The 16670-nt window shown below is 40.5% G+C and overlaps 1 protein-coding gene across 1 annotated transcript in view; it reads left to right on the top strand.

Moving 5' to 3' along the window:
- Positions 1–16670, top strand: part of LOC118781708 (transcription factor Maf-like) — a 115545-nt gene that overhangs the window by 15610 nt on the left and 83265 nt on the right. The gene's annotated exons all lie outside the window — the stretch shown is intronic.

Here is a 16670-nt window from a genome sequence, read left to right as displayed (position 1 = left end):
CTGCAATGGAACATCATCCATTCTGGTGGAAATAGTTTCACTGAGGTGTTTACTGAGGTTCTCTGCTGGTAATGGAAATACTTGAAAGCCCTGTTAAACCCAGCGTTTTAAGGCAGTATTGTTTTCCGCAAGTGTTGCATTAATGCAAACATCTTGGTTGAGCTGATGGCAGAGGAAAATTCAGCATGCATGAAAAAGCATTCAGCTACCTGAAGTTCAACTATGCAATCATCTCAAATCAAGTCATTACCTCTGAGGTTTATTCCACTCAAATGTTTTTCTCAGCAGTAGCTGTTCCTGCAATGTGTTCACTAATTGTGCTTCACATTGCCATTGAGTCTTAATCTAAAAAAGAAAGTATGTGTCATCTTATTGTTTTAGATGCACCCTAGTGTGAATTTCACCTTGCTGCTCAAAACTGTAGTTCAACAAGGGGATTACAACTAATTTGTCTACCTTTGCCTAGCTAACCAGTATCTCTGCTCATTCTACTCACTTGGCCTTGTTTTGACTCTGTAGTGCCAAGAATACCCTAGCCACTGGCCAGGGTTGCTTTCCCAGGTGTGGAACCCTCTTAGTCCCTATACCCAGCACACATCCTATCGGAAACCATTATATAGGAGTGTAGCCCAATCACACTGACAGGCACATTTTTGTGTTAGGAAAATAAATGAGATAGAAAAAGGTAAAGGACGCAGCCTTGAGACTCCAGTCGGTGGAATGCACAGCAGCCATGATTTTCTTGTGAAATTGGTTTGTTATGTGAAGTTTTTTTTTTTTTGTCAAAAGTAGCATATAGAAGTAAAATGGCTTCTCTAATCCTCATATAACATGTCATATACACAGGGCTGGCCAGTGATATCTTGACCATGGCAGTGCTTCCAGGTCTTCACCAGAGTTGTTTGGATTAGCTCAGAATGATTGTAAAGAATCACTCTCTTAATAGATAGTAATGACACTGTACAAAGTGTAATGGTCTCAGCTGTACTGTTGTGGTTTGGTGATCTGCTCTGATATATAGTCTTGCTAAGTGTGTGATTCAAAATTATTTTGGAGAGACAAGCAGTAAATGACTAAATGGATATCCTTAAGAGGGAATTATTGCCATTAGTATTTATGTTTTTTTATCTATATTCCTTTACATTGATAGATTTGATTTATGTATCTATGATAGGTAGATGGACATAATAGATCTATTCTATTGAAAGGATCAATGTCTTTATGTGGAGAGAGTGGATACCATGTTTCAGTCCACTCAGGAATTGGTCTATTTCCATTATTCATGTGGGATAATGTAGGTCAGGAAAGGTTCCGCACAATATTTTCTATTCTCTGCCACATTGTGAAGGCTTGGTAAGTCTTTCTCTTCCTGATTCTCTTAGGTTCAAATCTCTGTTCATGAGCTAGTATACTCCAGTGGAGGAAAAATGTCACCAATGTAGGTTTGTTGTGATTGAAGATGTGGAGAGCTTGCGTGTGAGTTTGTAGTTGCCTGACAAGGCACAGGAGGGCTATTTGTGTGTGTGTGTGTATATATATATATATACACACACACACACACACACACACATATATACAGAGGGCATCATAGGCCAGTGCTGTGCTGTGTTTCCACTGTGTCTCACTGACACCACAAGCTGTGCATCGCTCAGCGAGGACGACCATATGCCTGTGGCCCTCTTCAGTTCTGCATCCTCACGGCTGGGAGCTTACAGCTGCTTTACATCAGCGGCTACACAAAAAGGAAAGCACTTTATTCCCCATTTTAGATCATTTCAAAGCAACAGTGCTCTGTTTTTCCTGTTTCTATGAGAAACAGCTGCTGTCTATTAGTTTACACCCAAGTGGCCCATTGTTGCACTGAAAGCAAATCTGCATAATGAATACAAGACACTGAACTGTTATGATATTGGTTTGCCTAAGATAGATAGATAGACCTTGTATAAAATGTTATTTCTAAATAGTCTTTACATTAGGTGAGTGATAAGCAACTGGCTGAAATCCAGCTACACTGAACTTTAGAGCACAGAGACAAAAGCCTTCAAGGCAGACAAGGACAAATCATCTTCAGATTAAGTGTTTAAGTGCTGTTATTTTTGTCAGTCTTTACAGCCATAAATTAGGGGCACTCCATATAGTACAGAAGGCTTTGAATATAAACAAAGTTAGAATAAACAGGGGGAATAGTGGAAAAACATAAGGCTGTATATTTTAATGCATCAGATTAACACAATGGTTCAATCTCTGCCAGTAGGTTATAACTGATGGTGTAGTTAAATGGCATTGTAGTAGTGTACCCTCAGTTTTGACGACTGGTTGAAATCATCTTTATTTTATGCAAATCCATGCATGCAGGATGGCCTGTGCTGGTGATGAACAGTCCCAGCACGTAGCCTGCACACCCTGTGAAGTGATTGAAAGGGAAAATGCGAAGTGCCCCGTTTTGCACGGCTGTCCTTGCGGGAGAGAGTGTCCTGATCTTGCCCTGTGCTGTCCACATTGGCCTGGACCGGGTTTGTATATTTCATCTCCCGTTCCTACGGGGACACACGTCTGATTTCACTTTCAGACATGACTGACAGACAGTCCGGAGCAAGGGAGGGGAATCCTGGCTATTGGAACAGACAAAGAGGCTGTGAAACTGGAAACAAGAAGTGACCTTTTTTTCCCTTTAGGATCGAAGGCTTGATTTTATTTAAAGGCCCTGGTCAATGAGAGGTAACAGTAACTGTGCATCCTGACATAGCGCCTCCTAGCTAGTTGGCTCTACCTGATATGAAACTGTACATCCTGACATAGCGCCTCCTAGCCAGCCGGCTCTACCTGGTGAAATACAATTCTCTGGGCACAGCATTAGAACTGCCACCTCTGTCCAATTGGAGCGGTGTGCCTTTGGAGGGAACTGACACAGCAGTAAGGAATCATGTTCTTGCATTTTCAGACTCAGTAAGCACCTCTCATTTAAACAATTAACAACAGCCGTAAAACTGCATATATGAAGCCTTTTATCTGTTTTTATAAATAAATATGATGTGTATGAGAATTTATTCCCTCCAAATTCGCTGTAAGCACACTGAAACTGCTGATCAGGGGCTCAGCAGCACTTAAGAATGGGAAACCACAGGAACCCTATAAAATGGCATAGGTCACTGTTAGTAAAATGTCGAGAACAGACAGAATTCTCGTACTGTGTGTGGGACTGTCAGTGGTACAGCTTGATACCCTGAAGAGGAAGAGGTGCGTCTCATCCCACCAATAACAGTGTGATGAAGTGACAGCAGTGTGTCATTGGTCAGGTACACGAGCATGATGTGATCTGAAGTACTATTAAACAGCACCCTCTTGCTCTCCGCTTCTCCAGTTCGGGGTTCTCAGAGCTCCCTTTTGATTTACCAGATAACTGCTGGTTGGCATTCAGCTATAGTGCACTCTATTTTTGGAATTAAACTTTGGTTCCATAGATGTGTGCCAAAGAGCTTGCTCCATTTTGACCTGTCATGCGAAGGAAAATGACCCTGATGGGGGTCAAGAGGTCAATGTGATTTATTTCTACCGGGACCAGACTTCCTTCTTGTTTTTCTGCCAGGTGAGCATGGACACTTGCTCTCTGCTCCATGCTTTTTCCTTTTGCCGCTGGAAGACAGAAACCGGAGACAGGCCCAAGTGAGATATATTTAGCATCAGGGATTGAAGATTCTTGTGTATAGCTTTAAGGTTAGAAATATAGATATCCACAAGGGTTGAGGCCATCTCCATAAATTAAAATCACCGTCCTAGTTGAAGCTGCAGTGGCAAGCGGCATTCTCTTCATTTACTCAATGAAGAGTGGCATGATGGCTGGTTGTTAAAGAGACCGCTAGGCTTGATGTGAAGCTTATACCAGTCAGAGACACTGTGGTGATTGTGCTCATTTTGTGCAAAAGCCTGTTCAAATTGCACAATTTTGCATAAATCTGAAACAGCATATTAACTGAAATCATTGGCTTGATGAAGTAAGGAATGATTTTCATAGACATCTCATGTGAATACTGAGTATTTTTGCATTTCAGATATGGTTCTGTAAAAGACTGAAGTAGATGGTTGTTGAAAAGTGGTAGCAGTAAGCCATTTTGTATGGGTAGGATCTGTGAGACTGTGTGTTGTCAGGTTTAGGTGTTCCAGCATGCATTGCTGTGATTGTCTGAGTGCTCACTTTACCTTCTCCCTCCAATGACTGCTCCAGGATCAGCTTACCCTCCCCTTATTCTTGCCCCTGTTATTTGGCGTAAAAGGTGGCTACTGACCCAGGATCAGCACTTGGGGATACAGCTAGCACTGTGCTCCTTCTCTGAGGAATGATCCTGCAGTTTGTTTCCTGAAGACTTCACCCTCCACCACAGTAGAGGTACTTAGGCAGAATGAGGGGAAAAAAGGGAGAAATAAGGCAGGAAACGGTGCTGGGGAAGTCTGGCCTACTGTGTGAGCTGCCTGTAATTATTGGTGTGTTTTTACATACAGCTAGTGTGTGATGCTTCAAAAATTAAAATGATTGAAAAACCAGCTGGAAGGAAGCAAATGAAGGACCCCCAAAAAGGTCCCGAAATACTCCGAGGCTGGTCACTCAGTACTGAAAGCAGGGATTAGATGATCATAAATCTTCCTCCCTTGGCTTCATACAGCACTCTCAGGGAATGCTGAAAGAACAATAATAATGCCATCAAAGTTTATGTAATTATTTAAATACAGTGTAGGGGTGGGTGGTAGCTGTGGATTGGGAAGGTGGGGGGTTGTTGAGCAGAGGGGCACTTTCTATTCCTTCTCATAGGCATTGGAAAATAATGAGCTTTTGAAATTAGGTTTGAATCCAGTCCTCAAGGAGGTACTGATTCAGCCCTTGGCATATGAGCTTAGAGAACCAGTCATTCCACTTCACTAATTATTTTTATGTTACAGAAATTTCAGCATTAACCTTTTTCAGGTCTTGAAAACATGGGCTGAGACAGAAAGTGACTCGTGACTCTCAGTTCTAACTGCTTTGTTGTTGACATGCTAGAACAAGTGTGGAAGCTATGTTGGTTAAGGAAGAGCATGTGTGTCAGTCTAGGGTGTGTGTTGAAATAAGCTGAATAATAGGGGACATACAGGATTTAAATGCATGTACAAGGATCTAGAATTACCCTTTTGGATTTAATATAGAAATTGAGAAAATCTATAACAGAAAAATCATAAGCGTATTGATTAGCCATTTCAAACTACCTTAACAGAAACCTATTTATTCACAGACCCCACCCCCACCAGCTTTGTGCACATATGACCACAAACAGATTTATGCTGTTAATAAATAAGTAAAATTGAAATGTGTTTACCACTCCTCTAGTGCAGAGCCGCCATAGCATATGTAAATAAATACTGTTCAACAACTTTGTCAGGTTCCTATAGCTGTATGTGCTTTACTTAAAATGTGCTATTTCTGACATTTCTCTCTATTTAAAAATATGTTATACCACATCTTAAACACTGAGCAGAGTCCATGGATTATACTTTTAAGAAGTAAGTGGCAAGTATCCTTAGGTAGTCTTCTTATTTTCTCTTTCAAAGACTCAGAGTTGTATAATTAAATGGGCTTTGCTGATTAGCAGTAAATTAATCTAATGTATTCTCACAGAAACACCTAGCCCTTAGCCCAGGGCCTCTCCTGTAGACTTGCCTCTCCTCTCTGCCGCCTTAGCTGCACCATTTGCTTGTTAGTATTATTCTGTGTGTCTAATTAAACTTAGCCTCAGTGAAAGTTTTTTTTTTTTTATTATTTTGTGAAATATGAAACATTTTACAGAACAGAGGAAAAAAGCAAAAAAGAAAAAGAAAATTGTGGTATTTGAAATAAAAGAGTGAAATCACTGCTGCCAAAGGGAGGGTTCCTTTGGTTGTGCCCATGCTGTACTGAACTACTACTTACAGTAAGAGGTTCATGTTTATTAAAGCCACAAATAGAGGTATTGACAAATGTATATTTAACAACCTTAAACTAATCAAACATAATTATCATTAAAATGTTTGCAGATCCACATTGTAGTTGGCCTTACTTGATTACTTTCATGCTGATCTAAATGATCACTGTATTAACACACGGCTTAAAAGCCTTCATAAACAAGCAAAATGCGTTTAGGACATCAAATGTTTTGGCTGGCTCAAAGCAAACACTCTTCCCCCAACCGCGGTGGACCAGTTAATCTGCGGCTGGCACCCTGGCAAATAAATGTGTCTGAGGTTAGCGCAGCATCCATATCACAGAAACTAATATTTATCCCGGCCTCCTGACAGTTGCAGTTTTATTCTCCTGCAAGGAAACTCAAAGCTGGGCTTTAATGGCACATATTTTCTCAGCTCCTTGTTGAAACTGGAAGCTTCTCCTTGTTAGCTTGATAAATAACTTCACTGCCAGGAAACTGCTGAATTTTAGGTTCCTTGTCTATTTTCTGCCGGCTGACATTAATTTCGAGTGCTCTGAGGGAACTAACTAAGTAAATAAATAAATAACTAAATAACACTGTAGCACGTGATACTCCATGACGCTGCTGTGTGTACCATCTCACACAATTGCATCTGTTTTATTTATGTACCAATGTTCAGCTTCGTGTTTTAGACATTTGGTTTTGTAAAGTTACTCCTTTATTTTTTTTTTACAATGTTGCAACCTCATGAGGTCTAGTGTAACATGCACTGGAAGAAATGTCTGGCAGGGAGGCGTATGCATTAAGAGTGAATGCAGCGCCGGCTGTTACGCTCTCTCTGGGTTATTTGTCTTTCACACTACAGTACAGTCTAAAACCATGAGATTACCTCAATGTATCACGTTGCGTGTTATGGCAATTTATAAACACTCTAGGGGCTTACAGAAAGAACTGCATGGAGTTATTGTTGTACATTAAAGGATTATTTCCACACCGTCCTCAGCTTTATGTCTAAGTGCATGTTACTTACAGCCCACAGTTAATGTTCTGTGCACAATCATATATATTTTTGATAACCCCCAGCACGTAATGGCTCTGTAGGCAGGCCCATGCCTTTCGATGCTGCTGTGGGTCGGCTCTTTGGGTCAAATGCTTACATTTTCTGCCACTCTGTCCACATATATGCATCCTTTCATGCAATTTTTTCTTTTATTTTGTGGTATGGAATATAAATGTGGCAAGAATGTTTTTAATCAGATTTTGCTGATTAAAATCAGGCTGATTCCTACATTTCTGAAAACTACCTTTGCACATGAAATAAATTAGAAAACCATGGACATTTTTTAGACATACAACACAGTGAATAAATGAAAGACAAATTAATTAGGGGTCATTATTTAATAATACACATTTCTGCTACTTTGTCAATGCAAATGTATATTTCCTTCAACACTTTTAATAACAATATTCAACAGTATCAAAGTAATTAATGCCGTATATGATAAAAACAAACAAAAAAAAAAACCTTATTACTGACACCCTGTAAATTTAAATTAAAAATATTATATAACACACCGAATGAACTAAAATAAAACACGCTTCTTCATAGTTATAAATCAGTGTATCAGTTTACGTATATTTACTCATGTGGGTTAATGCTGGTAAAAGCGTTAGGCTGTGGGAGAGAGATTGTGTGAAAGGCTACGTGCATTCGTAGTCCCGCATAGCTGAAACATCACAGAATACAGTTCCCACACCGCAGCAATGCTGCTCTTCTAATCGTGGCCCCACACCACAACTGAGAATTTCTGACCCATCCTTGTCTATCGCAGTCCTCAATATGGGTCCAGAACACAGGCCTACAGCATACAACTGCTCTGCTTTTTGTCTTCAACCTGGTGCCTCTCATCCTACTCTGCTGCATAGAAGCTTGAAGTACACCAAAATAGACTGTCCTTGATTTGCGCAATAATATTGCGGCCAAAAGGTGAAGTTGAGCGGGGCTGCCAAAAATTTGTGTCACTTGTCCAGATGCTGGGCTGCTGTGTGGTTCCTCAGTCTCCCCCACGTCCTCCCGATGGAAGTGCCTCCTCCTGGAATAGAGCGAGCAGATTGAAATTGTGTGAGGTTGTTGCAGCGATAATTGCCCTAATGAAAGGTCTTAATCAGCAATTAGCATCCTTTCCACAGCTCCAGTGAAAACAACAGCTGTTAAGAACATGCGCAAGCAAAGGCCGCAAAACTCCCACTATCCCCTGGTAGGGAGATAAAAATGTGGGTCTGATACATCTTCAAAAATCCAGTGAAGTTTCCTTCCACCATGTCTTCTGTAGACCTTTTATATATCCAAAGGTGCAGGCCAGACCAAGCCTGGACAAACATTTGTAGACAGGCGCAGACCAGATGTGGGAGTATGACAGGTACCAACACAATGACATGTATGACCGAGGAGCAAGAGCAGTGATCAACACAATGAAGAGTTCTAGCTTGGACAGAGCAATGTGTGCGTGTGTGTGTGTGCACATTTGTGTGTGATTTGGGCTGTTGGACACTGCTTTGAAATAACACTCTCTGTTTCATTACCACTGCAAATGAACATCTTATAGACTGGGTGTAGGACTGTGAAACTGACCAACACTGGGGAAGAAATTGATTTTTATTTCTTTATTACAATGATCAATAGACCTGATTGATCCATTTTGCCATCCTTTGCTATGATGTTATATTTTAATATAAGATTTTACATTTCAGTAGTTTCTGTGGTGTTATTTTTAATATAATTTTAATACATGGAAAAGACACAAGTATTAGTCATAGATGTTTAAATATTTATTGTTTAAAAACAATTATAACACTTCAGCTCAATTCAGTAAGAATTCAGTATATTACTTTTATCATTTTCTAAATAATAAACATTTTTACAGCTAGTAAGGGACTCAATATGAATCAATAATTTAGAATGCATTAAAATGATCTCTTCAGAAGTGTGGAGTTTTTGTTTTCTCAAAGCAAAAATCAAATCAAGTGGTGAGTGTAATAAGTATGTGCTTTTTCTTAGATTATCTGTGAAGAGGAATATGAATGCAAGCGGGGATGGGGAGAAAGAGGCCGTTTTGTTTTGAAAATTGAATGATTATTACGGCATCATGAGTTGGATCAACTGAACACTGCTCTTTATGGTTTCTGTGAGCGCAACTGATAGAAATCTTCTCTGCCTCGAAAGCGCGGTACATTTTCTGCAAGGCCAATGTCTCCACAGCGCATATGTGCTATTTTCCTGTGTTTATGGCAGCTGAGTTACAGAGTGTGCTATGCAGGAATCTGTGCCAGTGCTGTGTCTTTGCAGGATATAGTACAATGTATATTAAAGGAGAAACTTGTGTTTCTGCTTCATGTATTCAGGCTCTAGGCTAAACTCTGGTATTTATAAGGCTTAGTCTATGTTGGTGTTGAATATAGGGAATGGTGGGAAAAGCTCTTTCTTTTTGTCTTAGTTATGTATAACCAGCAAAAATAACACACTTATTATGTTTAATTGTAGGCTAAATGGAGTCTCAGCCTCTAAGGTCAATGTCTGTAGGGTTCAACTCCTGTATGAAAAATACAGATGCAGTACAAAGAGAGGCTTCCCTGGAACTCTGACAGTAAGCAAGATACAAGAAATTCTAGCACATGGCCAAAGTCATTACAGGCACTTTAAAGAGAGTGTGAGGATTTAATGGAACATATGTCTGTTAGTTACACACAATCTACATGAGGCGCATATCAGTTACACTGATATTAAGTATGTAGTTGCCACTTCTGTACCGGTTTCATTAGTTCTCCTTTCTGCTACTTGCTCTTGGATCTAGTTCATGACCCAATGGAAAGAATCCAGTATCTGTAAAAGCAGAGATTGCATGAATGCCTTACATCTCACAACAGTTAATGCCACTGGCAAGGGAATCATGAATAAACAAATGCAACTTTTTTGGAGGTACTAATGTTTGCAAGAAAGAAAAGGTTATCCCTAAATGCACACAAACATTACCTGGCATGTATTACTAGATATAGCTACTTATCTACAAATAGGGCAATGCAGTGTATTATACTATTGAGAATTTATACATCAAATTGTGTCAGTTCTCTCCTTAAGTAAACTGTGTGACATTTTAACAAGGTAAATAATCTTTCACTTGAATCTACTCTGAAGTGTGAGAGAAGTTTTAAGGTGTGCTGTGAAGTTGCGAAAGCATTGTGTTTTGAACAGTGTCAGCATTCACAGCCGTGGCCCTTGCGGTTCCCTGACATTCAACACACTGGAGGTTAGCATGGGCAACCTGCACAGGAGTACCTCAGACAGACACAAAAAAAAAATTCTCTGTACTCACAAGAAAGAAACAAAAAAAAAAAAAAAAACAATGTCCCCACAGTTCGTGTTAAGCAATTAACGATCCCTATGCCCTAACTGCGCTGCACAAATCCCAACCGCTTTCTCTGTCTGTCCCCTCACAGCCTGGAAACCTCTCCCTGGAGATCATCATCTCAGGGCGAGAAACTCTAGTATCCTTCATTATGCTCTCATGTTCATGACATGACTTTTCCCTGCACTCGGCATGGCACGCTATTACTGTTCCCTAATAACCCTGTTCCCTGCTGGGGATCGGTGCTGTGCTCCGCGGCTACTTGCACCCCCAGCTCTTCTCCTATTGTTCTGTCTCTCTACCCGGGCGCTTCTATTTACTTTTGCACTGTGGTGCGCAGCTCATGTTAGTAAATATAGATACATTGCTTCTGTGGCATGCCCAGGGGGCAAATGATAACGTTCCATACAGCTGCACAAAACATGTCCCTCTAAATGATGGCGGTTCCATGATTAATAGTGTCATTCAGGCTTCCCCTTGTCAATGGTTCTCATGCCTGAAAGTGCAGCAGTGCAGACTCAATGAGCGAGGTATGCGCCTGACATGCCGCCGCAGAGAAGTGTGTAAACAGCCACTCAACAGAACTGGCACTCATGGCCATGTAGATGCAGAATCTGATAAGGACAAAGTATTACTTTACAGATTGTGCATGAATAACAACTCAGATGGCTTCTATGTGGCATTGGAAGTGGGAGTGTGAACAAAATAAAGACAGGGACTTTGCAGCCCACATGTATTTATAGGCAGCGGTTGTGATGGAACAGAAGTAGATCAGGCAAAAAGCACAGCACATTTCCTGTAGTAGCAAGTAGTGCTATATTACAGTGGTATCCTTTCGCTGTAAGCATTTGTGTGAATATGTTTTTGAAAAACATTTGAATATATTTAGTTTTAATTTAGTTTAGTTATATTTAGTTTTTTTTTAATTTACTATTTATTTTGACAAATTCAAAATGAAATTGCTTAAAAGCCAAAAAAACAAATAGCATTTAGTTATAAACTTTGAATGCTGTTGAAACTGTAATGTAAGTGTCCCAATTAACATTCATAACTAACACAGAGTTACTCTCTCTCTCTCTTCTGCAGCCAGTGCAATGACTCACTGCCACAGCATGAATACACAGCACTGTTTCATTAGAGCAACAATCAAACTGATAAAGTCGAGAACATGGCCCGTTTCATTAGTGTGAAAACAGATGTTGAAAAGAAAACTTGTTTGACAATGACAGATGCTCGATGAGGAGGAGACATTATTTAGAGGAGGACTGCGGTTAGATTTTTACCAAAGTAACACCTTACCTGCAGCTGATGTATAATTTATGTGTTTGTTTGCAGGGTTTGGGACGTTGGTTTGCCGAGGCAGATTTTTAATTTTTCAGCTGAATTTATCACACGGTGACACATCCTGGTCACCTGCGTAAAACACGCAGCAGCCAATTAGGGCCAATAAATCACACATTTACAGATGTGGAAGTGCAGTTGAGAGAGAACCAGCAGCGGCCTCTCTCTGAACACCAGCCTATTGTTCACATTTCTGTCGAGGTGCAGAGACACACCGACTCCACCGCCATCTTACCACAGGAAGTGGCTCTGTTGCTCAATATGCAAATTCTCCCCCAGCCTACCAAGATTTCACCTTGACTAGATGCATCTCTTTTTCTTTTTTTTCTATCGCAGATGCCGCTTAATGAATTGGACAAGCTTCCTTCTATAAGTAGGTTGTCAAAAAAAGAAAGGGGCCATACCATTTATGACCTTATAAATAAAGCAATGCCATTTATTATCACATTTCCTATGCAGATTGCAGCCAGCCCAGCCCCCTCTTAATGCCTTGCCTTCTTAGCCCTATCAGGCAGATGTTTTTAAAATACCTTGGGGCATTTACATTTTCATATTTCATTAATTTACTATTCCGTATATGTGCCTTTAAGTATGTATGCAAGCAAACACAGAGATACTGAGATACTCAATACATGGCTATCTTATGAGTACTTAATATACAAATTCTCTAGTATAAGTGTAACCTATAGCTCTGTCCTCTCTGTTTTTGTTGTGTTTCTCAGTCAATAATTAACACGATCCTGCAAATTGCCTATTCAGTCATAATAGGGGAGTAATATAATTTTCATATTGGACATTTCCAAAGCAGTGATTGCTATTGTGCAGTGTATGGCATTCTGGAAATAAGCCAATCTCTCACCCTTCAAGGAGAGGCTTCAAGTGAAAAAATATTTGAGCAAGTCAAGGGTGTTCTTAAATCTCAGGCCATCCATGGTCTAGCATGGTACCGGACTCAAACCTGACTGTCTGTTAGCCTATCACTTTCCTCAAACAGCCAGCCTTTGCATTGGATAAGGCATAGATACTGAGCAATGGCTATTTATCTTAAATGCCTGATTAAAATTTCATGATGACAGGAAGGGGAAAAGGCCAGCATCCCAGGGAGATGGGAGCCAGTGCTTTGTACATTTTAAAAGCACTGTGCTCTTGTCATGAGCGTAGTGTTGCTTCCTCCCTGTCAAGTTTCTTAACTGGTGTAGTGTGTCGTTAGGAGAGGCTCTGATCATTTTCAAAGTAAGCTTGTCTTCTGACTTACCTATCAAAATGATATCTGGATTATGTACAGCCAGGTACTGAAGACACATATAAATATTGCAGATTGCATGATGTCCTTAAAGAAGACTCCATTAAATGATGATACTTTAATTATTAAAATGTGTGTGTGTGTGTGCATGTATGACTATATGTAGTCATCTTGCCCCTCTCACTGTGTTTCCAAGTTTGTGAAATGTCAGTCAAGAATATACCCAGAAGCTTCATTATAATGCTTGCTCCAGTACAAGCTTGTGTTTAGTACTTATCAACAACATCCCACAAGTGCTGCATTCATAGAAATCATCTAAAATGCAGAGGGTGTGTATGTCAACAAGGACAAGCAACCAGACTAAACACTGCAAGGCAATGGTTTCACATGCTCTCTAGTCCCATCAGAAGGTCTGTGTCTCTCCAGCAGACAGAATCAAGAGGCTGTTAGGGGGAGGACATCAGTGACTTGTAATGTGGCGCATATCCTGTATTCTGAGCTGAGCTGCTGCCCTCCTGGTGTTTGGATTGCAATGTTCTGCTCGGTACCACAGAGCCCCAATTACATCGTTGGACCCTGTAGAGGAGTGAATGGGGAGGCTTCTTTTCCAGCTTGCTGTTGAATCTGAGCCATTGTTCAGCTGAAAGAAGAGAGAAAAATGAAAGGAAAAAAAAGTCAAAACAATAAAAATCTGTATGTTTGCAGAGCTCTGTGGCCCAAGTGAAATGATCCGAATGATTGGAAGTGACAGTCAGGGTTGGGAAGCAAGTGTCATTCCTGAAGACCATGAAAACAAAATTATTAGGGTGAATTCCTCCCTCTGTGCTTGTAGCTTCTGACAGGGGCGGCCGGTCAAGATCTGTATGTTGTTGCAGACTTTTATCTGAACCGGAACATTAGAATGTCAGGGTTCCTCGCTGTGCTTTCCATCCTGGGGCACACTCTACTTCAGATTCTAGCAGCCTAATCAGGTTCAGAGACATTGTGGTTCCTGAAAAGTCCCAACAGAAACGCACAATTTGAATTCAGTCTGCACAGAGGATTCACACTTCAAGGTTTACTCTTGTCTTCAGACTTCTTAGCCACAGTAGCAAATATTTCCCATTGTTAATGAACTGACACTGAATTGTGTCAAGACAGTAAGTCACACAAACAAGTGTTGTCTTCAAATAAGAGATTATTTACTACTATTTGTAGTGGATTTGTTAGCTGATTTGCATAGCTGATCAGACTTATTCTTTATTTGATTTCTGCGTATTATTTATGAAATACACTTTTTAGCAACAAAAACAATAGAAATAGAAACATGCTTTTGTAATTATCTGAAATTTGTGCTGCATGTACTATGGTCCTCAGCATTACTCTGTATTAGAGTACATTGAGCTGGGCTAAGAACAGCTTCCTAAAATCACTGGATTCCATGACTACTTTCTGACAGAACTGCATTTTGATGAAAGGATATAGATTTTTCTCTGTGCCGTCACACATTCAGTTAGATTATACAGTACAGAAGTGTAGCTTGGTGACTCAGAGAGGGTTTGAAGCAGAGGCACACTCTGTCTATTATAATTTCCAGGGCTCTGCAGCTGAAAAGGAGGTGGTGTATGCTTCTCCGCTCCCCTTTTGGCAAGTGTCGTCAGAGGCAGAGGACAGGAGCCCAGTCTCACATGTGTGACACACATTGCCCTTTTGACCTCTGGAAATCCAATAGTGTGGAGCCAGTATGGTACCCGGCGGCCCGGGGCCACAGCAGGTCTCCAGACAGGTCCCAGAGCTCCTCGCCAAGTACATCCACCCACCCTCAACCCAACCCCCCACCCCCCCCCCCCCCCCCACCCCCACCCCATGCACGCCCTGTCACTCCAGTCAATGAGCCCTCCTCAAGAGGAGCACAAAGAGAGCAGGCACAGTCACTGCTTCTGCAATTAGAATAATTTCAAATTAATATGAAAAAGCCAGGCCTCGCTTATCTGCAACCAGGGAGGCTTTCACTTCAATCAAAATGCAAGTGAGGCTGCAGTCACTGAATACAGAAGCCTCTGGTATTTTTAAGGCTTCTTCTGTGTAATCAGGACAGGCAAGACCTGGCAAAAGTTTGTGCTGGAAGAGCGAGGTAATTGTTATATGCTGTGTGAAGAGAAAAAAAAGACGTTTTGTCAAAAAAATGGAATGCACTGCGTTTTCCCTCCTCAGCTTTCAGTGTCTATGGAAGGAAAGGCTCTTAACCTCAAGTACTCACCCACTTGAAGGTGTTAAACGTGAAAGACGACTGTCTGTGTTTTCTGTTGCTCGCTCTATTCCGTTATTGAGTTGCTTGAGGCGCAATTCACACAAGCTTCCCACAGCTATCAACAGCTATTTTACATTTATGTTGTGTGACATTTTATGTGGAGGACTTGCCAGAAAATATGTAAGTTTTAGCAAGCATAACTTAAGATAATAAATGTAAGTGACAATAAAGAGCAGAGATAATAATAATAATAATAATAATAATAATAGCAGATGTCTTGCTAACCCACAACACTGAAATCTGTAAGAAATTAAAAAATCTGTCTTACATTATTTTCGTTATCATTTATGCTTTTCATGTTATCATTTTTATTATTATTATGGAAAAGACGATTTAATTTTCCCAGTTGTACATTACAGAACAACAAAGCATTGTGAGTTTGTTGTATACATAGAACCAGGCATATCAAAGGCTTGCTCTGTCTAACAGAAGACTACCAGGTTGACACACGTTGGTGAGATTTCCCAAAAGGGAAGCAGAAATCCTTTAATACACACTACATTTACCATGTTTAGCAGGGAAAAATTCGAGGGATAAAAGAGGGTTTTTAATGATTGGGCTTGGAATCCCTGAAGTCCTGCGCTCACATTTTCTGCTCTACCTTCAATTTCGATTATAATGATGTCAATTTTAACTTATGGGAGGGAATCAGAAAAAAGAAAGAAACAAATGGATTAACACAAGGCCGCTGAGGAATCCCCTTCATTTCAGCTGGAGGGGTGAGGCTGTTCACTTCATTTATTCCAAATTGAAGCTGGCTGCTCTTCTCGTTAGAAGTAGTGTTTTAATAATCTCTTCAGAAGACTTGTTATATACTTGGGTGGTATTCTACATTGGACACAAGGCATTAGACTGCACTAATATAAAATAAAAACACATTTATACTTGACTTCTTTTGAAATCCTATTTTTCAAAATTACAATATTGCCGATGTTATTACATTTTCTTTTAAAACATAATTGCAAAACATAGATGTGTTCTTGACCTCCATAAACCAGGCAGGTGTATATTCTTCGCGTGAAGCAATCCCACAGTGGCTCATATGCGTTGAATGTTTTGTTTCACATTGTTTGGGTGAGTCAGCTTTTCCAGGCTTCCCAGCTCACAGATGCATGTTCCCAGGGTTACGCCTGCTAGCTCTGGCCTTGTGTCCTTACCATGTCTCTGGGGCAAAACTGACAGCAGCCCAAGCTGATACAATTGGTCTTCTCCTGACATTGTGATTTTACTGAGCTGTAAGAGTTTTCATATTAGGGGTCGTCTGATTCATCAGTCTGCAGATTACATCAGCAAATATTGGATACCTACCATGTCGCTAGTATGGGATCCAAAGACACTTATCATTGAACAATCAGGCCTCCTCATCCTCCTGCCAGAACTCCCCTAAGCTAACCGTTGATGTGATTTTCCTACAAGACACTTTAATTGAATAATGAGACAGATCCGAGTCTTCCTTCAGTTCA

This window comes from Megalops cyprinoides, chromosome 8 (assembly GCF_013368585.1).
Source record: "Megalops cyprinoides isolate fMegCyp1 chromosome 8, fMegCyp1.pri, whole genome shotgun sequence".
NCBI classification, from domain to species: domain Eukaryota; kingdom Metazoa; phylum Chordata; class Actinopteri; order Elopiformes; family Megalopidae; genus Megalops; species Megalops cyprinoides.
The sequence above is the reverse complement of the archived record's forward strand: the minus strand, read 5'-3'. Positions and strand labels throughout refer to the sequence as shown.